This window comes from Malus sylvestris, chromosome 10, assembly GCF_916048215.2.
Source record: "Malus sylvestris chromosome 10, drMalSylv7.2, whole genome shotgun sequence".
NCBI classification, from domain to species: domain Eukaryota; kingdom Viridiplantae; phylum Streptophyta; class Magnoliopsida; order Rosales; family Rosaceae; genus Malus; species Malus sylvestris.
In genome coordinates this window covers 35,998,811-36,023,261 of record NC_062269.1, presented here as the reverse complement: position 1 = coordinate 36,023,261, position 24,451 = coordinate 35,998,811, and the positions used below count along the sequence as shown (strand labels likewise).

The 24,451-nt window shown below is 39.5% G+C and overlaps 1 protein-coding gene and 1 pseudogene across 1 annotated transcript in view; one reads left to right on the top strand and one right to left on the bottom strand.

Annotated features, from left to right (window-relative positions):
- LOC126587706 (coatomer subunit alpha-1-like) overlaps positions 1-24,451 on the top strand; it is a 51,696-nt gene that overhangs the window by 12,897 nt on the left and 14,348 nt on the right. The gene's annotated exons all lie outside the window — the stretch shown is intronic.
- Positions 20,269-24,451, bottom strand: part of LOC126587693 (wall-associated receptor kinase-like 8) — a 105,263-nt pseudogene continuing 101,080 nt past the window's right edge.

Sequence of the window (24,451 nt, the reverse complement as noted above, 5' to 3'; positions counted from 1 at the left end):
TCCTCATTTTGGTTTTAGGTACTGAATCAGGAGACATTTTCTGGTGAGAAAAAATCACAGCGCAGAGGAAAATCAAGTTTTTCTTTTGCAATTTGCACCACCAAAATATGGTTGACTTATTCATCTTTGTTCTGTGTAAAAACCAATGTATTAAAAGCGTGAGGCGTGGGTGAGGCGTCCGAGGTGAAGCCCGGCCTAGACGTGAGGCGAAGCCTGATGGGATTAAATTTATATATATATATATATATGATTTATATATTATACATAAATGTATAAAAAAAATAATACTTCGTAAAATAAACATCCATTATCAATTTATCATTCAAATCCAATCATTCAAAAGATAATATCATCTAAATTCATCATTCAAAGGTAATATCATCTAAATTCATCATTCAAAATGTAATACAAACAAAGAAATCAATCATTCATTCAAAGGGTAATTTATCACCAACAATTTATTAATTTATACACCAACCATTCTGAGTCAAATGTCGCCCCAGATTTATGGCACTAGACAACTGGCGTCAGAAGCACTTTTCAAGAGCTTCCCCAGTACAGATGGTGAGAGCAGGTTTATTTCAGTAATATTATTTAGAGTTTAAAAAGAAATAAAATAATTAAGACCTGCCTCTATCCTTGACTGCTCCATATCTCAGACCCAAAACTACTGCATCGCAGTATCGCACCCAGCCCTATCCCATAATGCTCCATCTTTCCTACCCCTACCCCAAATTGCTCCTCAACTCCCATATCAAGCCAAAAGTATTACATCACAGACTCATAGTTCACACCACTGTTCGACGACAGCGTGGCAACCGTTGCTGCTCCAAGTGGGCGGCGGCTGCTGTTCTAGCGCGCCAGAAAAGAGGGTGAAAAAGGCAGAGGACGATTGAAGGTATGTATGGTCCTCATTTGGTGGATTTCTGGAATTAAAACTCAAAACCCTTACCCGTGTTTTGGGTTTGGGTGGTTTAAAAAAAAATAATAAAAAGAAAGAGGGCAGACAAGGCGCCTGGATGCCTTGAGGCGCCTGGACGCCTTAAGGCGCGCCTCCGCCGCCGCCTCAGCATCTCCGGCGAAGCCTTTTGCGCACTCCATCAAAACAGAGGCGTTAGCCTTCACGCCCAGCCTCAGAAGCGCTCTAGGCGTGCCCCGAGGCTAGTTTTTTAAAACATTGGTAAAAATAAATCGTGACCTCTTTATATTTGTTTCTCTTTCTGCACTTTTTCACCAAACAAACAGATTATAAGCAACATTTTTTTTCCAATTTTTTCTTGCTTTTAATGATCATAAGGTTTGTAGATTGAAGGTATAAGAGTATTGCATCTTTCGTAATATATAAAATTACTAAGTCGTGTTACATTTCCCCTTCTATTTTTTTTTCATCAACTTGCTTCTGATTCAACTCCGCCGTGTAAGTTTATCTTACATTGCCGGTCCCAAGCCTGGATAAAGGAGGAGGGGGAGGGCGTCAGGTAGTCGACAACCGGCACTCCATGATCACGTCGAATCCTTATGAAAATGAATCCAGAACGAAATCGTGCTAAAGCTAGGGCGTCACCCGTAAGTGGCGCGCTGTGTGGCCTGAGCACAGTGATAAGTGAGCAAGGGTCGCTGTATCTCCATCGGCACCCGGATGCAGTGTTAAATGAGCAAGGGGGCTATAGAAACTTCTTTTCGAACGACTCCACTCAAAGTTGTTTGGGAGCATATGCTCCTATCAACTTTACACGGGACACACAAAAGAAGTACTTTGATCCTATTAGACGAGGAAGGGTGAAGAAGTTAGGACAGAAGGGTAGAGTTCAAGAGAGCAAAATGCGTTTAGGAACGTGGAATATAGGAACCTTGACGGGAAAATCTATGGAAGTAGTAGAAGTTATGGTGAGGATAAGGATAAATATTATGTGCCTACAAGAAACTAAGTGGGTTGGTCGTAAGGCAAAGGATCTAGAAAACTCAGGGTTTAAACTATGGTATTCGGGCACAAATAGAACGAGAAACGGTGTTGGCATCATCGTGGACAAGACCTTGACACAAGATGTTGTAGATGTCAAGAGGGTAGGAGATAGAATCATGGCAATCAAGATTGTAATAGGACAAGAACTTATCAATGTGATTAGTGCGTACGCACCTCAAGTAGGGTTGGATACGAGTTCGAAGGAGAAATTTTGGGAAGACCTTGGAGACTTGGTGCAAGGAATTGCTCAGACGGAGAAGTTATTTATAGGAGGAGATTTAAATGGACACGTGGGCAGGGAGACAGGCAACTATGGAGGTTTTCATGGTGGCCATGGTTTTGGGGAGAGAAACGAGGATGGGGAAGCTATCTTGGATTTTGCAATGGCATATGATCTCTTCTTAGCCAACACCTTCTTTAAGAAGAGAGAAGAACATGTGATCACCTACAAGAGTGGGTCGTCAAAAACACAAATAGATTTTCTTCTAATGAGGAAATGGGATCGTATAACTTGTAAGGATTGCAAAGTTATACCAGGAGAGAGCGTGGCTAATCAACATCGCTTGTTGGTGATGGATGTACATATCAAAATAGTGAGAAAAAAGAACAAGACTTGGAAGTGCCCAAGGACTAGATGGTGGAATCTAAAAGAAGAAAAACAAGTCATTTTCAAAGAGAAAGTAATCACCCAGTGTGTGTGGGATAGAGAGGGGGAATCTAACCAAATGTGGGATTCCATGGCTAGTTGTATCCGAAAAGTAGCAAAAGAGGTATTAGGAGAGTCCAAGGGCTTTGCCCCACACCAAAAGGAATCTTGGTGGTGGAATGAGGAGGTACAAACAAAGGTGAAGGCTAAGAAGGAATGTTGTAAAGCCTTATACAAGGATAGGACCGATGAAAATGGTGAAAGGTATAGAAAAGCGAAGCAAGAGGCGAAGAAAGCTGTGAGAGAAGCTAAGTTAGCGGCTTATGACGATATGTATAAGCGACTAGATACCAAAGAATGAGAGTTGGATATCTATAAACTAGCTAGAGCAAGGGAAAAGAAGACAAGGGACCTAAACCAAGTGAGGTGCATCAAGGATGAGGATGGAAAGGTCCTTGCTACAGAGAACGCGGTTAAAGACAGATGGAAAAGTTATTTTCATAATCTTTTCAATGAAGGACATGAAATGAGTGTTTCTTTAGGGGAGTTGAGTAACTCAGAAGAGTGTAGAAACTACTCTTTTTATCGTAGAATCCGGAAGGAAGAAGTGGTTGTAGCTTTGAAGAAGATGAAGCATAGAAAAGCAGTAGGCCCAGACGATATACCAATCGAAGTGTGGAAAGTTTTGGGAGAGACAGGTATAACATGGCTCACTGACCTTTTCAATAGGATTTTGAAAACGAAGAAGATGCCAAATGAGTGGCGAATGAGCACTTTGGTGCCTATCTACAAGAATAAGGGCGATGTACAAAATTGCATGAACTATAGGGGTATTAAGCTAATGAGTCATACAATGAAACTCTGGGAGAGAGTCATTGAGCATAGATTGAGGCAAGAAACACGGGTTTCGGACAACCAATTCGGGTTCATGCCAGGGCGCTCAACCATGGAGGCAATCTATCTCTTACGAAGATTGATGGAAAGATATAGAGATGGGAAAAAGGATTTATACATGGTCTTTATAGATTTGGAAAAAGCGTATGATAGGGTCCCAAGAGACATTCTTTGGAGGATTTTAGAGAAGAAAGGAGTACGAGTAGCATATATCCAAGCTATACAGGATATGTATGAAGGAGCAAAGACTGCCGTAAGAACTCATGAAGGACAAACCGAAAGCTTTCCCATAACTGTAGGATTACATCAGGGCTCATCCTTAAGTCCTTACCTTTTTGCGTTGGTAATGGATGAGTTAACAGGACATATTCAAGATGATATTCCTTGGTGTATGCTTTTCGCAGATGATATAGTGTTGATAGATGAAACTCAGGAAGGGGTAAATGCAAAGCTTAACCTTTGGAGAGAAGTGTTGGAATCTAAAGGTCTTTGCCTAAGCCGATCAAAGACTGAATATATGGAGTGCAAATTCAGTGCAAATGGAGGCCAAAACGAGTTAGGGGTGAGGATCGGAGATCAAGAAATACCAAAGAGCGACCGTTTTCGTTACCTAGGATCTATCTTGCAAAAGAACGGAGAATTAGATGGAGATCTCAACCATAGAATACAAGCTGGATGGATGAAGTGGAAGAGTGCATCCGGCGTGTTGTGTGACCGCCGTATGCCACTGAAGCTCAAGGGAAAATTTTATAGGACGGCAATAAGGCCGGCGATGCTGTATGGCACAGAATGTTGGGCGGTGAAGCATCAACACGTACACAAAATGGTGTAGCGGAGATGAGGATGCTTCGTTGGATGTGTGGGCACACGAGAAATGATAAGATTAGGAATGAGGATATCCGGGGTAAAGTAGGAGTAGCCGAAATTGAAGGAAAGATGAGAGAAAATCGGTTACGGTGGTTTGGACATGTGCAAAGAAGGCCTACTGACGCTCCGATTAGAAGATGCGACTATGGGACAGAGGTTCAGGGCCGAAGGGGTAGAGGAAGACCTAGGAAAACTTTGGAAGAGACCCTAAGAAAAGACTTAGAGTATTTGGATCTAACGGAGGACATGACACAGGACAGAACACAATGGCGTTCTAAGATTCATATAGCCTATCCCACTCAGTGACTTGGATTTTCCAAGTCTCCAACCGAGAAGTTTTTTTCACTCGGGAAATTAAGGGAACACTACTTCAACCTACATGCTCCACTCACAAAGCTTCAACATACAAGCTTCAACAAAAGAAAATTCAAAGAACTTAGCGAAGAAGGTTTTGGTGTATTTAACACAATACGTTGAAATGAAGGAAAGCTTATTTATTGATATCCCTGATAAGTTACAAATATGTACATATACTTGAGTCAAAATAAACAAACAAGAGGGAGCCTTCACAAAGGTTGCTTAGGAGAAGTCTCAGCAGTTGGTAGAGCCCCAGAAAGAGAAGGCACCGGAGGGGGATCATTCGGAGCCTCAGTACTGGACAAAACCCTAGAAGGAGGAGGCATCAGAGGTTGATCATTTGGAGCTTCATTATGCGGTACAGCCCCAGAAGACGAAGGCAATAAATGCCTTTGGAACAAACCCACAAATCTCTGATGATCAAGTAAAACCTGACCATCAGATTCCTTCATCTGGTCAAGCTTCCTCTTCATGTTTGTAGCATAGTCATGTGCGAGCCGGTGCAACTGTTTATTCTCATGCTTGAGCCCTCTAATCTCCTGTTTGAGACTCATCCCTTCAGCCGCCAATGATTCAACTTGGCGGGTTCGAGCAAATAGGCGTTGGGCCATATTAGACACAGAACCTGCACACTGAACACTGAGAGCCAGAGAATCCTTAACAGCCAACTAATCAGACCGTTTGGAAAGTAGTCTGTTATCTTTGGGAGTGAGAAGGTTCCTGGCCACTACCGCAGCGGTCATATCATTCTTCATCACGGAATCCCCAACGGTAAGATGACCAGTAGGGGAGACGAATGATGGGCGCTATATGTTGTCTGGAGAAGGCGGGGTTGCCTCTTCAACAAGGTTCAAGTCAAAACGACGGTCGGAGGGGCCAGACATTTTCAAAGGTGTTGAAGAGAGAAGAGGTCGGACAAATCAAGATCTTAGAAGTGCAAGAATGGAGCTTCTACTGGTGGATATTCAAGTGTGCTTTGGAACTTAATGTCAGCCCCTATAAAAATCTGCACTCGACGAAGCTTCAGAAATCGAAGAGGCGCCTGCTCAGAAATCGAAGAGGCGTTTGCTTTCTCAAAAGCTGGGCTGCTCAGAGACCACGAGGGTCGATCTCAGAAATCGAAGAGGCGTTTGCTTTCTCAAAAGCTGGGCTGCTCAAAGACCACGAAGGCCGATCTCAGAAATCGAAGAGGCTTGCTTTCTCAAAAGCTGGGCTGCTCAGAGACCACGAGGGCCGATATCAGAAATCGAAGAGGCACCTACTTTTCCAGCCTTGTCAGCACCTGTCACACGCACACTCAGCTTTGTGGAAATTATGGGCATTCTGTCGAAGATTTCTGGCGAAGTAGAAAGCACATGAATCGTACTGTTCAATCACCCACTTCCCACACGCAACAGTAACTCATGGGTACCACAGATAACTTTGCCAAAGTTCTCTGACAAAGTTGAGACACGTGAAGCTTGCAGCTCCCGCTACATCTCTGACCAAGAAGGGTAAAAGAATTGCAAAGAAACAAAACTAACAAAGTTTAGACACATAAATTTTGAAGGTCTAGCTACCATATTATTACCCACAAGGGTAAAGGAACAGTACCACTGCTGGATAATTGGAAAGTCCCGGTGTGTCAACCTCTGTGCTTCGTGGCAAGGTAGACTAGCAAACATGCCCAACCTTTACTCACATTCGAGAATACACTCCCAACAGGATTGCTTGCTCCAAAATCGAAGAGGCACCGCCCTCCGAATCTCAAGAACCAGACTCCCAACATGATTACTTTCTCAAAAATCGAAGAGAGGGTAAAGGAACAGTACCACTGCTGGATAATTGGAAAGTCCCTGTGTGTCAACCTTTGTGCTTCGTGGCAAGGTAGACTAGCAAACATGCCCAACCTTTACTCACATTCGAGAAAACACTCCCAACAAGATTGCTTGCTCCAAAATCGAAGAGGCACCGCCCTCCGAATCTCGAGAGCCAGACTCCCAACATGATTACTTTCTCAAAAATCGAAGAGACACCGCTCTCCAAATCTCGAGAGCCAGACCCCCAGCAGGATTGCTTTCTCAAAAATCGAAGGGGCATCGTTCTCCGAATCTCGAGAGCCAGATCCCCGACAGGATTGCTTGTTCTAAAACCGAAGAGGCACTACTTTCCCAACTTCAAGAGCTGGATCTCCTTGGATAAAGCTTGTCTGTAATCTTCATACGCAACATCAGCTTTCCAGATACCACAGACCACTTTTTCAAAATGCTCTGACAGAGTTAAAACATGTGAAGCTGGCAGCTCCCACTACCGTGCTATGACCAAGCAGGGTAAAGGAATATCATTATTACTTGATGTTAGGGAGACTCCTATATATGTCGACTTCCATCCCTAACGGACAGGCAGACCTGCAAAAATGCTCAACCCTTTCTCTTATCTGAGAGGGCACTCCCAACGAAGCCTTTCGAAATATTCAGCTTTCTTTCCCCCCGATAATACCTCTGTAAACAAGCTATACTAGAGCAAGAATATCTCATATCATCAGGGTTAAAAGCAAGAGTATCTCATATCATGCTTTTTCCCTGTCTTTTCCTTTGGCCTTGTTCTTACCTGCAAGACAAGGAGAAAGAGAGCAATGAAGATACCGCATCTGCCTAAGGAACAGATAGGGCAAGTGAGAAAGATACAAGGAAGCATATGGAGACAAGCGTAACAGCACACGTGCCGATACATCCACTATTCTGTCAAAAGCAAAAGTATCCCATATCAGCAGGGTCGAACGTACTCTAGATTTGATGGACTTGTTTTGACCCTCAAATTCTTCAGTCGGCCTTATACTCTGGAGGAAACCAGAAAACCCTCCAGCCCGGTTCAAGAATAAGCCTGTGGAAAGTTACTTCTTCAAAAGCAAAAGTATCCCATATCATCTCTTCTCATTTTTCTTCTCTTTATCCTTCATGCTGCCTGCAAGATAGGGAGAATGTGAACAATCAGCCGAAGCTTTGATTGTTTACCTTGTCTGTCACCTCTTTCAGCAGATCCCTTAGCCCGGCGACTTGGGGGACTCTTACTACATGGTTTGTATCGCGCTTGACCAAGCCTGAAACTACAAGTAAGCTTCAAGTGAAATTGATACATTACCTTGTGCATCTCCACCAGTTACCCCTGGATGGAGGAAGAGTACTTCCAAAGAAGATGCCACATCTACCTATGAGACAGATAAGGCAAGTCAAGACAATACCACACTCCGGTACTTAGAAGTTTCGTGGTTACGAGATCATTCTCCCACAATATTTCCTAATGTCATTTGTACTAAATCATTCACTTGTACTCACTAAAGGAGAGCTTGAACCTATGTACTTGTGTAAACCCTTCACAATTAATGAGAACTCCTCTATTCCGTGGACGTAGCCAATCTGGGTGAACCACGTACATCTTGTGTTTGCTTTCCTATCTCTATCCATTTGTATACTTATCCACACTAATGACCGGAGCAATCTAGCGAAGATCACAAAAAGTGACCGTTTTCGCTACCTAGGATCTATCTTGCAAGAGAACGGAGAATTAGATGAAGATCTCAACCATAGAATACAAGCTGGATGGATGAAGTGTAAAAGTGCATCCGGCGTGTTGTGTGACCGTCGTAGGCCACTGAAGCTCAAGGGAAAATTTTATAGGACGGCAATAAGGCCAGCGATGTTGTATGGCACAGAATGTTGGGCGGTGAAGCATCAACACGTACACAAAATGGGTGTAGCGGAGATGAGGATGCTTCGTGGGATGTATGGGCACACGAGAAATGATAAGATTGGGAATGAGGATATCCGAGGTAAAGTAGGAGTAGCCAAAATTGAAGGAAATATGAGAGAAAATCGGTTCCGGTGGTTTGGACATGTGCAAATAAGGCCTACTGACGCTCCGGTTCGAAAATGTGACTACGGGACAGAGGTTCAGGGCCGAAGGGGTAGAGGAAGACCTAGGAAAACTTTGGAAGAGACCCTAAGAAAAGACTTGAGTACTTGGATCTAACGGAGGACATGACACAAAACTGAGCGCAATGGCGTTCTAGGATTCATATAGCCGACCCCACTTAGTGGGAAAAGGCTTTGTTGTTGTTGTTGTTGTTGTTATTGCTTCTGATTCATGTTTTAACACGTATTGAATCATTTCCAAGTTAAAGGCTGGTTCTTGCAGCCACGTGAAGAGACTGACTATTCAAGCTTCGCAAGTTAATTCAAGGGCCTTAATCACTATATAAGGTTTCCATTTCTAATGCTTATTACTTGCGCTTCTAGCTTTCCCCTTATTAAGAAAATTTTACTGATTGCAATTGTTAAATGTTATTAGGGTGAGAAAGGGATCCTCGATCTGAAATGAGCTTTTTGTGGAAGCAATTTATCCACTCATTCACCTCATATTCTTTTTCTTCATAGATTGTTATGGTACCTGCTCTCTCATTTTTTTTCATAGGCACAACTCTTTAATTCTTCTGCTTCTTCATCATACTTTGAACTTCATTCCGTTTCCAGCTTTGAATTCTGGATGACAAGCTATACGCAAGAAGGTAAGATATTTTAGTTTTTTGTCCATATTCGGAATATCCCCACTTTTGAAATTTTAGGGATTTGATTCATTTTCATGTTGCATGTTTAACGTTGGTCTCGGTGATGATCATTTGAGGATGTACGAACTTGAATGGCTTTGAGTATGCTTGAATGTGGCCAAATTTGGGTAAGAACCGTGAAACTCCAATCCTAATTTTGTCCTCTTTTGAATTTAAGAGCGAAAATTGGTGTATTTGTACCCTTTTTGCTGTGAATCATGCAAATTAAGTGTCTTTGGACGTATTATGGGTATTTTCTTGGAATTAGGGTTTAAGGTTGATGAATTTTGTGTTATTAAACTTGATTGTGCCTTCTTTTCGGACCTTGCTGTAATTTTTTTTTCATATCTCAAATAAAATTGTATTTGCTTATTTTGGTTTTCAAGTTCAAATGAAAACATAAGTTTTGTTGGTGTTAGTCCAACCGGGGCATTAATTGACACAGAAGTATGCCTATGACAGAAAGGCCACAATGGTAATGATGTGACTCAATGACAAGCTATTAGTTGATAGGCCAATTTGGAAGTGTATTTGCTTAAAAGGATATTAATCATACACCGAAATATAGATTGTATGTTTTATACGGTATTGTATCTACATTACAGTATTATACACTACAAGTCTATTTGTATAGAAGTCATTCAACTGGTGATTCAAGTTGTATATTGCTTATTTTATTTTGTTTGTATATATATTTGAACAGATAAATCTTTAGTTTAGTCTATATGCTTTTCTCCAGCGAATCTTTTCATGATTCCGCATCTGTACATAAAATAATTGAGTTTTAGTTTGTCTGCTTCATGAGATCTTTCTATATAGTAATCTTTTGTACTCTTTATTATTATTATTATTATTATTATTATTTTGTTTGAGTTCATATGATGTGCTTTCAGGATCCTGAGGTTTTAAACAAAAGAAAATATTTGACTTCAAGCTTTCTGTATGGATATGGTTTGATCTTCATAGCTGATGTCATGAGCAGGCACACACAGAGAAGGAAGAGGTAGAAAAAAAAAAACGATTTAGATATTTTCTTTACTGTTGAGTTAGGTTGGAGAACAGGCTTTTGTGGTTTCTAGAGTTGATTTTCTTTCTTTAATGCTAGACCGACTGACTTATTTGCTCTCTCTCTCCCTAAGTTCTAACCAGCTCTCGCATTTTCACGTTTTTCTCACTGATTGCTCAAGATTTTCAACTCTCAAACATCTCAGATCACACACATGGAATAATGATGGATTTTTTCTTGAGGTGGTCTCATTGTTTCCTCTTTTGAAATTTGTCTATGTTAGATTATTGTTTTTCAGTTTAAATTTTACTCTTTTCCAACTTAGGGCGCTTCACTAAAGAAATGATAGAGATTTTTCTTGAAGTCATTTCGTTGTTTGTTTTCCTTTGAAGGATTGTTGTGATTTGGTTGGTACCGTTGAGGTCTGCCCATGTGTCAATGGGCACTACTCATTTTTGTGAATGTGAAGCAAGCCATTGGTGATCAGTGGCGAAGCCAGGAATTTAAAACGATGGGGTCAAAAAATAGCTTTAAAAATTCCATCATACTTTCATTTATAATTGTCCACGGTGTGTTCTCATATTTTAGAAACATAGAATCAGAACATTTTTATCAATAGAACCAAAAACATCTTTCTCAATGTACACAACCAAACTATCATTCAACCCATCTTATTAAGATGTGGATTCTTCATAATTTTCATCACCGAAAAAACTATTTCAACTGAAGCAGTCGCAACAGTTAAAATCAATGTTAATTTCACTAGCAAGTACACCAAGGGATATTGTCTGTCCCTCTTTGTCTCCGTCAACTTTTGTGCAAGGTTCAACGCAGAAAACTCATTATGCAAACGACGTAGCTTTGTTAAATTAGAAAGGTATTAATTTTTTATTTTTTTTAAGGGAAGTTTAGAAAATGATAAGTTTACAAGTAAAAGGTTATTGGGATAAGTTTACAAAGCAACGTGCTGCTGCAAAGCTGCTGTTGCAGTGCTACTATACGGGTTCATAAAATTTTCAAAGGGATAACTTGACAAGGTTATTGGGGTCAAAGGATGCCAATGCCCCCGCATTGGCTCCGCTAGTGTTGGTGATGCAATATGTCTAGGCAAGATAGAGATGGTCTTTTAAAGTTAAAGATGGTCCACTTTCTGCAAAATATTTTTTAGCAAAATGGTTAACCGTCTGTTGGCTAAAACCAAATTAGTGACCTCTTGATCAACCTGCACAGATTGCTATTTAGGCACCGAGCATTATGTTTGAATCAAGAGGCATAGCTGGGAGAGAAAATAGAGAGAACCCAGAATGCGTATTTGCTTGGGTGTTTGAGTGTTGCGTATTATCATTGGGGAGTGTTCAATCTCCTTCACTACATAAATTGCTTTTCATATCAAATGATGTGAGGTAGTATGAGGTAGTATGTTCTTTTTTTAATGTTAAGCTAATTTGTGCACCCTAATTTGCTCAAGAGCGTCTCATCATCGTGGGAAAAAAGAAGAAAGAATAAATCAGAAAATTAAAGAGGGGGACTTGATCATGACTTTATTTGATAAATTATTCATAACACTTTAATTTACATGAACAACTTTTACATTTCCTGTTAAATATTTGTTGGTGTTGGACCTCATATTACATGTAAAATGTGATGTTCTTTTTGTGTGAATTATCCTGGTTTAAAAGTGAGTTATATTATTGATTTTGTAATTTTATTTTATAATGTTTTGTTGTATTTTATATAGGGAGGATTTCAGAGTGAATTACAAGAAGAGCTTCCTAACAACATATATGTTGCTGCTGTTAGTCAATTTCAAATTCTCGATTTCTCAGATTATTTTTTTTGCTTATTTCTATTGATGTGGAATCTTAAGGCTAGCCGACATTCACCTCTTCCAGACCCTACGTAAAGCGGGAGCCTTGTGCACTGGGTACGACCTTATTTCTATTGATGTGGAATCTTCAAATTTTATTGTTCACAATGTGAAATGTATCCTCTAAATCACTGTGACTTCCCCATGCAAAAGTAAAATGTTAAAATTAAATATTTTATTTTTAAAAGCAATTGTGATCCGACATATTTTACATTTTGGCTAGAATTCTAAAAAGCAGTAACATGAGTTAAGGTCATAGTGAATACGTTGCGTGCATGTTTAACCCCTTTTTTTTCGCACCCGCCCTGTTATGTTCGCCCAAAAGTATGGAAGGTTACAGGGCTGGTCAATGTGGAGAGGGGTTCCTGATTCGAACTTTGAACTCTCCCATTGTTGAACCACATGTTGGGGGCAGAAAAAAAAAAAAAGAATAATTTGTTGGGTGTACGTAGAGTATAAGGTGTCATAATGGGTGTGAACAATAACTGGCTCTATAATGTTAAACTTATGATACTTCTGGTCATAAAATTTCTTAAATAATTGGTCCTGAGAATTTATTACTTGGAATAGGATCTTAGTTTTTTTGTGTTACCTTAATTTATGTGCAAAACATACAACATTTGTGATCTGAAATGTTTTAAGTTCGTCCAGTAAATTGTACAATGCCTTTTTGTCAGCTGAATTAAATTTATATGAAAACCAAATTGTTGAATTTAGCAGCCCAGTTCACCCATCTGTTGCTTATTTAAATTATTTGAAGATTCCTATGTTGATTTGTGATTTTGTTGGATTTACTTGGGTCAAATATTTGTTATCTGCATCGCTACATTTGAGGATGTGATTCTGTTCCTACCACCCTTTTGGTTACTTTGTGTGGAAATTAGTCATGCATGTTGTGAATAATACATTTGAGGATGTGATTCTATTCCTTGAAAACAATATTTATATTTCTCTGTAAACTGCTAAATTTGGAATATACTATCGTTTCCTTGCAGGTACATTAAAATGAAAATATGAAAAGAAGTTTCAATCTCGCCGGGGGTGTTGCAGGCCAATTCGATGCTACGAGGCACTTCGTTTAGGGCTATCTAAGGGAGAGAGGTGTTGGGTGTCTGAGACAAGGGGTTTCAAGGATTAGGTTTGGGTGGGATTTCAAGGATTAGGTTTTGGTGGGATTTGAATGATTAGGTTTGAGTTTTTGTATGTGCGATTGGCAGAGAGATGAGGTGGTCCAAGATAGAATTAGGAGATTTGGTTTAGGGTTTGCAGAGTCAGAGATGAGGGGTGTCCAAGAGAGATGTGGAAGGATTTAGGCGAGGAATTTCAGGGATTTGGTTTAGAGTTTGTTTTTTGCGATTTGCACAAACAAAGAGATGGGACAATGGTGAGAGAGATGGGAGGATTTTCTGCAAAAGTTGAAGGGAACGGGTAAGGGAGGTATGGGTATGGGTTTGTTGTGATGGTGTTTAGTAATTTTCAATATTCTTCGACTCTTTTTAATGTGCAAAATCTAATTATCTATGGAATTTATAACATGCAATCAGTTTCTTTTTAGTTGAGTTCAAATAATGTTGATTGCGCTGTTATAAAGCTATTTTTTATAGTTAGGTTGAAAATCATATCGATATATTCTTTATTTAGTTGGTCCAATTTGTAACAGATGAGATTGTTTTGTTTGATGTTTCAATCAAAATTTGATCTGTTTTTGTATTGGATGAATTTTTATATTGTCTGAGATTCTTGGTTGCATACTCACCTTCCCACAACTATTATATTGTCTCTTGACTGGATGAATTTTTATAATTTCCTGGATCTACGGTACAATGCTTTTTATAATTTCATAGATCTATCCTTTTTGTTCGTTCATGATTATGTTGAATGTTTTTCAGGTTAAATGTGTCTTATTCATGTAGTTAAGGCTCATGCATTCAAGTTCCGCGGCATCGCGCGGGCATGTTACTAGTATAAACCTAATCCCATATCACCATTTTCTCAGATGTTGATGCTAAAATCTGGGGATTTAGTTCGGTCCGAGGCTAGCTTAGGAACAGGGTAATTCTATAACTTTGACATAGTTTTGTTTGGGGTGGTTTCGTTGAGACTATAAATCTCATGTCGGGGAATTGAAATCCTTGCACCACTCTATCTATAAGATGTTGAGACTCTTCCCCTATTCCTTTTAACAATATCAAGATCAAAAACGTGCAACACATGTCTTTAGCTTTCAACAAAGCTCATTTCACATATTGCCATTTCAAGCCACATTAAGAAACAAAGTTTTTGCTTTAACTCTAATGGACTTGCAGTTCAGTTGGTTAAGATCATTCAACTCCTGCACTTGAGGTCCCAACTGTTGAATAAGTGGCCAAGTGGCCAAGTGGAGAACAAAACAAAAAAGCTTTTGGCTATTAAACAAATCAAAAGAAAAAAAGGACAACATGATTATGTTTCTTCCTTGTTTTGGGGAAAAGAAAATGATGATGTTTCTTTGGCTTTTTTTAAAGGAATGAATAAGGGGTTCGGGAAGAGAAGAATAAAAGAAGAAAATGGGCTCATTTTTTTCTGAAGAGAGAAGTGAGAGCTGCTGAGAGCAAGGAAAGTTGCAGAGAGCCCAAAAGGAAGATGAGCTGCTGCTTCATTGGTTAGTAATCATCCACCAAAGTAGTGTTGTTGTAATAGCTTTGAGCTATATGTATAGAGAATAAATTATTCATTATATTTCTTCCTCTATTTGTTTCTTTGGTGTGTGAGAGCTATTGGGTGTATTGGGTTATTTGGGTTGTGAGATTGCCAACACTTTGTAAACTCCCATTTGGTTGATACTGAATTATTGGGTGAGCTCCTACTGCTCCGAGGATGTACTCCAGTTACACTGGCTGTTGAAGAACTTCGTTAAAATCTTGGTGTCTTTAATATTTTGTTCTTGCATTTCATTTGATATATTTCCTGTGGGTTAGCTTGAGTTGGTTCCAATTGGTTTTGGTGTTATCCTAGCACAACAATTGGTATCAGAGCACTGGTTGCTCTTGGGTATTGTCTAGTTGCCAAAGATGTCAGACGGGCAAGATGAGAATCCTTTTGGAAACAGCTCCGGGTTTGCAAGAACTACGGTGCAAAATGCAAAGTTCGAAGTAGAAAAGTTTGATGGCACAAACAACTTCGGGATGTGGCAATGTGAGGTCAAAGATGTGTTGGCTCAACAAGATCTACTTGCCGCTTTGGGAGAGAAGCCGGAAGCTATGTCGAAGCCGAAATGGGAGAAATTAAATTTGTGGGCTTGCTCTTCAATTCGGTTGTGCCTTGCAAAAACTCAGAAGTATTGTGTGATGCGGGAGACATTAGCAAGTGTGTTGTGGCAAAAATTGGAAGACAAGTATATGACGAAGAGTGCAGAGAATCGGCTACACTTGAAGAAAAAGCTCTACCGCTTCTAATACAAAGAAGGTACAAAAATGATTAGACACCTTGATGCTTTTAATAAGTTGATTGCCGACTTGTTAAATTTAGATGAGGATATTAAGGATGAAGATAAGGCCTTAATATTGTTGAATTCCTTGCCGGACTCTTATGAGCATTTTGTTACCACTATTATGCATGGTAAAGAAACTGTGAAATTTGAAGATGTGTCAAATGCCTTGATGAATTATGCAATGAGGCATAGAGATAAAAATCATGATAGTACCTCTGAAGCTTTATTTGTTAGAGGTAGATCATCGAAGAGAAGATCATCTTCTAGTAGGAAAAAAATCACAGTCTCGACCTAGAGGAAGCTTTAAAGGTAGAAAACCTTTGGAAAAGGGATGAATGTGCCTTTTGTCGTAATAAGGGCCATTGGAAGAAAGATTGTCCTAGATTGAAGACCAAAGGCAAAGAAAGTTCTAAAGCTAATGTTGCTGAGGTTGAAACAGATTTTTCTGATTTTGCTTTAACAACTTCTTCATCATTTGATTGTGCTACTAAGTGGGTGTTGGATACGGGTTGTACTCATCATATGACTCCTCACAAGGATTGGTTTTCAAGCTTGAAAGAGTTTGATGGTGGTGTTGTGTTCATGGGAGATGACAATCCTTGCACAACAAAAGGGATTGGTACAGTTCGTTTGAAGTTGCATGATGGCATGGTTAAAGAGTTGACAGGTGTTCGGTATGTACCGAATTTGAAGAAAAATCTTATTTCTTTGGGTACTTTGGAATCCAAGGGCTTCAGGTTTCATTCAGATGGACAGACATTGAAAGTTACTTATGGTGCACTTGTTGTGATGAAAGCTCCTCGATGTGGCCATTTGTATTTATTGCAAGGAAGCACCGTGACAGGTGAAGCATCTGTAGTCTCAGAAAATATGGGCACATCCGATTCTGATACTACTAGACTGTGGCATATGAGATTAGGCCATGCTGGTGAGAAAGCTCTACAAGGGCTTGTGAAACAAGGTCTTCTAAAAGGTGCCACGACTTGTAAGCTTGATTTCTGCGAGCATTGTGTCTTGGGAAAGCAAACTAGAGTGAAGTTTGGTACTGCAGTACATCAGACGAAGGGCATTCTTGATTATGTGCATTCGGATGTTTGGGGTCCCACAAAGACTCCCTCTTTAAGTGGTAGACATTGGTTCGTGACCTTTGTTGATGATTATTCAAGAAGGTCTTGGGTCTACACTATGAAGCACAAAAGTGAGGTATTGAGCATTTTCTTGAGTTGGAAGAAAATGGTTGAGAACCAGATTGGGAGAAAGATTAAGATTTTGAGATCGGATAATGGTGGTGAATACACATCCGACCCTTTATTTAAAGTTTGCAAAGAGGAAGGGATTATGAGACATTTTAGTGTCTGGGGAACTCCACAACAAAATGGAGTTCCAGAAAGATTGAATCGAACCTTGCTTGAGAAGGTTAGATGTATGTTGTCTCAGTCGATTTTTTAAGCAAGTCATTTTGGGCAGAGGCAGTTAATTATGCATGTCACATCATCAACCGGTTATCCTCAGCTGCTATTCAGGGTAAAACACCAATGGATGTATGGACTGGAAAACCTTCTTCTGATTATGACTATATCCGTATTTTTGGTTCACCTGCTTATTTTCATGTGACTGAAAATAAACTTGATCCTAGAGCCAAAAAGGCTATCTTTCTTGGCTTTAGTAGTGGTGTCAAAGGTTACAGGTTGTGGTGCCCAAAGATGAAGAAACTTGTAATCAGTAGAGATGTGACATTTGATGAAGAAAGTATGTTCAAAAACTCTGAGAAGAATGTGAAAGATGTCCAACAGGTGGAGCTTGAGAAAATTGCATCTGGTACTTCAAATCCTATTTCCACTGATGTCGAAGCCACTACAAGTGAAGAAGTTGGAGACCATGAGGATGTTGAAGAAGTTGAACTTGAAGATTCTATTCAAGTTGAAGAGGAAGTTTCACCTCAAAAGTCTATTGCCAAGAACAGAGGAAAGAGACAAATTACCAAGCCAGCTCGGTATAGTGACTATGTTTCTTTTGCTCTTCCTATTATCACTGATGAGATTCCATCCAATTTTGAGGAAGCTATTAAGAGTGAAGAAAATGAGAGGTGGTGCAATGCCATGGGTGATGAGATGAATTCTCTCTTGAAGAACAAGACTTGGGAGTTAGCTAAATTGCCTAAGGGCAAGAAAGTTATCGGTTGCAAATGGGTGTATGCCAAGAAGGAAGATGCTGATGAGAAAAGCAATGTGAGATTCAAAGCAAGATTAGTTGCTAAAGGGTATGCACAAAAGGAGGGCATTGACTACAATGAAATATTTTCTCCGGTTGTGAAGCACTCCTCAATTCGCATTATGTTAGCTCTTGTTGCACATTATGATCTTGAGCTTGTGCAACTCGATGTGAAGACGGCTTTTCTACATGGTGATTTGAATGAAGAGATCTATATGTGTCAACCGGATGGGTATACAGTGAAAGGGAAGGAGAATTTGTTTTGCAAATTGAAGAAATCACTTTATGGCTTGAAGCAATCTCCAAGGCAATGGTATTTGAGGTTTGATAAATTTATGAGAGACCAAAATTATTCTAGAAGTCAATATGATCGTTGTGTGTACTTCAAGAAGTTGCAAGATGGGTCTTTCATTTATTTGTTGATATATGTTGATGATATGTTGATTGCCTCAAAGAATGTTGAAAAGATTGAGAAATTGAAGAAGCAAATGAAGAATGAGTTTGAGATGAAGGATCTTGGTGAAGCAAAGAAGATCCTTGGCATGGAGATCACTAGAGATAGAGAGAAGGGTTTGGTCAGTTTGAATCAAAGAATACCTTGAGAAGTTGATCCGGAAGTTTGGAGTTCATGATTCAACCAAACCGGTTAGTACCCCTTTGGCTCCTCATTTTAAATTGAGTTCTCTACAATGTCCTGAAACTGATAAAGAGAAGCTGCAAATGAAAAATATACCATATGCAAATTTGGTTGGTAGTTTGATGTATGCAATGGTATGCTCTGGACCGGATATTGCTTATGCAGTTGGCATGATGAGTCGATATATGCATAATCCAGGTAAAGAGCATTGGCAAGCAGCTAAGTGGATATTGAGGTATCTCCACGGTACTCGAGATGTTGGTTTATGCTTTGAGAGAGATGACTCTGGTATTGGTCATTTTGCAGTTGGTTATGTTGATTCAGATTATGCAGGTGATCTGGATGGAAGAAAGTCTACTACAGGCTATGTGTTTACTATGGCTAAAGGGCCAGTTTGTTGGAGGTCCATTTTGCAGTCGTCTGTTGCCCTGTCTACTACAGAGGCTGAATATATGGCAGTTGCTGAAGCTATAAAGGAGGCCATTTGGATACATGGGCTGATTAGAGATTTAGGGTTGATCAGAAGCAGGTGGAGGTACATTGTGATAGTCAGAGTGCCATTTATTTGGCTAAGTATCAGGTTCATCATGCGAGGACCAAGCACATAGATGTGCGTTATCACTTTGTGCGTGAAGTCGTTGGTGAAGGAGAGATTATTCTCCAGAAGATTCTAACTAAAGACAACCCCGCTGATATGTTGACTAATGTTGTTGGTGTAGCCAAGTTTGTTCATTGCTTGAACTTGGCCCACATTTTGCCTATATAAAGAAGGAGATGAGCAGTAGGAGTTTTGGAGCATTTGGCTCGGCATGAGTTGTTCTCTTGCTAGTGTTTGGGAGTGATGTTGTGTGTTAATTGTGTTGGTTGGCTTATCATGGTGTTTTTCGGAACTTGGCAAAGGTGGAGATTGTTGAATAAGTGGCCAAGTGGCCAAGTGGAGAACAAAACAAAAAAGCTTTTGGCTATTAAACAAATCAAAAGAAAAAAAAGGACAACATGATTATGTTTCTTCCTTGTTTTGGGGAAAAGAAAATGATGATGTCTCTTTGGCTTTTTTTAAAGGAATGAATAAGGGGTTCGGGAAGAGAAGAATAAAAGAAGAAAATGGGCTCATTTTTTTCTGAAGAGAGAAGTGAGAGCTGCTGAGAGCAAGGAAAGTTGCAGAGAGCCCAAAAGGAAGATGAGCTGATGCTTCATTGGTTAGTAATCATCCACCAAAGTAGTGTTGTTGTAATAGCTTTGAGCTATATGTATAGAGAATAAATTATTCATTATATTTCTTCCTCTATTTGTTTCTTTGGTGTGTGAGAGCTATTGGGTGTATTGGGTTATTTGGGTTGTGAGATTGCCAATACTTTGTAAACTCCCATTTGGTTGATACTGAATTATTGGGTGAGCTCCTACTGCTCCGAGGATGTACTCCAGTTACACTGGCTGTTGAAGAACCTCGTTAAAATCTTGGTGTCTTTAATATTTTGTTCTTGCATTTCATTTGATATATTTCCTGTGGGTTAGCTTGAGTTGGTTCCAATTGGTTTTGGTGTTATCCTAGCACAACACCAACTTCAATTCCGCCTCCCCATTTGCTTGAACGAAGAAAGAAGAAAACCAGAGTTTAATTTGAGCTTATTATTTTTATCTTTTGCTTATATAACAAAAGCAGGCCAGGTAGAGGTTTGGTTAAAGGACAAGTAATTGTTGATATGTGTGGGAAAAAAAAAACCAGTTAATCAGCCAGACATCACCGATATGTGGCCTAAGGATCCGAAGGTTCAAACTGCAGTCTCATTCACTCTAACAGAAGAGTTTAAGAAAAAATGAAAAACATAAATATATGAAAGTGGAACATTCAATACAATATTTAAAATTTAGAAATATAGGATTATTGTTCACCGTGACTTGAAAGGTACGAGTGGGATTTCATGCATGTGTGATGAAGCAGCACCACCATCCACTGCAGGCCCTGTATCAGTTGAGCTTGAAATAACATCCCATGGCTCAACTGATTCAGTCCTCACATATTCAACCTCTTCATAATTCTTTCCACCATGAGAAGTAGCCTTTCCGGCCATTTGAACCCCCTCCAGCTCTGCCGTGACCTCTCTCATTGTAGGGCGTTTTCGTCCACTTAAACAAGCACCTCCTTGCAAGGTTAGCAACTATTGCGATATCCGCTTTAGACCCTCCCTTCACAACTTGAGCATCAAGAATGTCAAACAGACGATCTTCCTGCATCGAAATAATGAAGTATGTAGCAAGACTTCTGCCTTGTTCTTGTGACCGGCTAAAAGAAATTGGTTTTTGTCCCGTTAATAGCTCAACAAGGACCACTCCAAAGCTATACACATCACTTTTATCCGTAAATCGGCTTGACTGGAAGTATTCCGGGTCCAAGTAACCAAATGTGCCGTGTACAAGTGTGGTAAGGTGAGTTTGGTCAATGGCAACTGATCTCGAAGTTCCAAAATCGGCAACTTTCGCTCTGTATTTTGTATCCAAGAGTATGTTGGTAGACTTGATGTCCCTGTGATAAATGGGAAAGGCAGCTGAGGCGTGTAAATAGAAAAGGGCTCCTGCAATTTCTGTGGCAATTCGTAAGCGAATTTCCCATGTAAGTCGAAACTCCTCATTCTGCTCATGGATATACTGGGAAAGTGTTCCATTCGGAATAAATTCATAAACCAAAAGCGGAAATTCAGTCTCCAAGCAGCAACCCAATAGTTGAACAACATGTCTGGTTGATTTGTGAAAGAATTACAACCTCATTGATGAAATCTGAAAGTTGGCTTTCATCAATAATTGTGGACTTTTTTACGGCAACAATTTTACCATCAGCCAACATGCCCTTGTACACAGTCTTGGCCTCCATGCCCAAGAATTCTATCGACGTTGAAATTGTCGGTAGACTTCTCCAACTCCTTCGACTTGAACAACTTGATTTTCTCCACATTAACTTCACCTGAAGATAATTGTTGCTCTAATAATAAACCACCATTTCGTTTGAAGTAAATTTGCTTGCGTTTTATGTTCTTCCTTTTCTTCAGGACTTTGTGTATCCACCATGCGCTGATAAGCAGTAACCATAGTCCCACGCTCGCACCAAGACCTGCGTAACGTTAAATTCAAGTTTTATAGATTACTCTAAGATAATTCACTTCCACATCGGTACCTTCGAGTCCTCTTGGTGTAGGGCTCATTCTTTTATTTATTCAATTTTATATTATTTCTTTTAGTGTTCTAGATTAGATGTGTGCTCTGAACACGTTCTTTAAATGCATATTCATTATATTCTAAATTTATAAATCTTATTTATTTCTTGTAACTAAACGATAAAAGAAATAATTAAAAAAATAAAAGAAGAGTGGACGATTATCATCAAGATGAGTGGGTGGAAAAAGGGAGGAAAAAGGGATCAATCTGGGGAAAATGGGAGCGCAGAAGAGGAATAAAAAAAAAAGAATAAGGGGGAAAAAGGAGCAGTCAAAAGACAAAAGGGGGTAAAAGGGAGAGAGAACAGGGAAGAAATTGCGGGACGAATTTGGTATACATTTATGGTTAAGGTTTTTTAGTAGTAGACTTCTACCATGCCCATACCTGGCCATTATCATTGGAGTAAACCAAGAACACCATAAGTAAAGTAGTAGACCAAGTCACATGAATAAAGCAATAGAGACCATTTGATTTGGTATTGTCCAATAATTTATCTATTTCTATGTTCATTCTGTTACAATGTTGTTATAGTAGTTTAATCAGATACAATATAAGCTTGCATTTTTTATAGGTGGTGTGTAGGTGATACTTAAAATAAAACAAACTAATATTTTAACTATAGTTAACACTAGAAACTATTTCATGTGTTTATCCAGGATTTTAATCTTTGGTTTACAATTTGAAATTTGTGCTTTTCAAGTTTTTGGCTCAAAAAATTATGCCTAAATGAAATCAGTATTGTTCTATAGTGTATTCGGTATTCATTTCTTCTTAATCATAAATTTAATTAGCTGAATATTAATTACCTTAACACTTTCCTACGTGTTAACTAACAATTTACAAACTTAACAACCCTTCACAAACTCACATTTCAACCAACGTTTTTTGACACCCTAGAGGACAACTTTAACATTTGAATTACAACTACATTGTTTCTTACAATTACTACATTACCAGGTCAAAAATGAACCATCTGTTATCCCTATATGTTTGTACCTTGCTGTAAATATGATGGATACACATACATGTCTGTAAAACTTTTTACAACTTTTATACATACACTTTTAAAACCCGCAACAATGCCCGGGCACAATTACTTAGGGGTGGAATTTTTTCCCGAAAATCCCTAACCGTCCCGAACCCGTCCTGAAATTTGACCGAAAAATGCTCGAACCGAATTTCCTGAAAAATTCGGTACCCGAAACCGAACCTGTCCCGAAAGTTTCGGTTTGGGATTCGGCCACAGCTTTGAAAGCGTTGGGTAATCCTGAACCGAACCGAATATTATATATATATATATATTTAATTTTTAATTAGAATTTACTTGAACTGTTGGATTTGTTAAGATCTAATCCAATCGTCCATTGAGTTAGGTCATTTGTTAGGTCTCTCAGTCGTTCTCGCTCACTCTCTCAGTCGCTCTCGCTCACTCTCTTAGTCTCACAGTCTCACTCACTCACTCACTCACACTTAGACACTCTCACAGTCTCACTCACAGTCTTGCCGCTCCGTTCCTCCGTCGAATCCATGCCGCTCCTTGTCCTCCATCGACTCACGCAGACGCAGGAAGGAAGACTCGAATCCGACACCAATCGAGTCCCAAAATCCAGGTAAGGGTTTCTGATTTTCACTGGGGTTTTGTTCTTTAGTGTTTAAGGTCAAATTTCATGTTGATTAACTTGATTTCTGAGTATTTTGTCGAATGTGTGAGGGTTTGAGGACTGTGGGTTTCGAATTAGGGTGGGTAAGTGTAGGACCTGCATGCAGGATATGGTTCTATGTGTTTTGTCAAAGTATCTTCTCTCCAAATGTTTTGCAATGGAAAATGTATAAGATATGGTTCTATGTTAATTGCAGGAGCATTCTCACCAATATTCAAACGACTTGAGGAAGATCTAAAACATAAATTTTGTAGAAGGAAGTAGACCATAGTAGAGTTTTCCTTGTCTAATTCCAGCAACATAGCAGCATCAGATATACATGTATATTTGAAGTGGTTAGGGATTCCAGCAACATAGCCCAATCCCGAAGTGACCCGAAAATCCCGAATTTCGGGAAATGAATAGTTTCGGTTCGGTTTCGGGATATAAAATCCCATCCCGAAATGTTTTGGTTTGGGATTCGGGTTAGGGGTTTCGGTTTGGGATCCTGACCCGAACCAGCCCTACAATTACTAGTAATAAACTAACAATCCAAGCAAGAGATTTGTAACTAAGTTCGCACACAAGACCCGAGTTCAACTTTTGCCTTTACCCAATATCCATTGTATATGCAAAAACACGCGCCTAAAGAAAAAGTAAAATAAAACTAACATATGCATACCTAGTGAGATAATAAGCAGGAGACTGAGCTTTGCTCGACCGTTGGTCTTGATGCATCTTATTTTATCCGGATCGTCATTTTTGTACCCTTTCGGACATTTGCAAGTATAATTTCCCGGTGTATTTATGCAGGTTCCCATACTGCAGGGGTTTGGAGCCTTGCACTCATCAATATCTGAACAGAAAAAGAATGAATTAAATCCATGAACAACAGGTAAAAATTAAATCCCACTTTTGAGACTTTTTGTTAACAACTTGCTACTAAAAAAATGCTGAAGGAAACAGTTCATGAACCCACAGATTTGATAATCCACGGCAAATTTAGTAATTGGGTACAATTACTATTAGCTTGTGGGCATTATATCTTCGCTGAGCAACAGCATCCGTGGCTAATTGGTGGCTACTTTGGCATGGTCAGCTA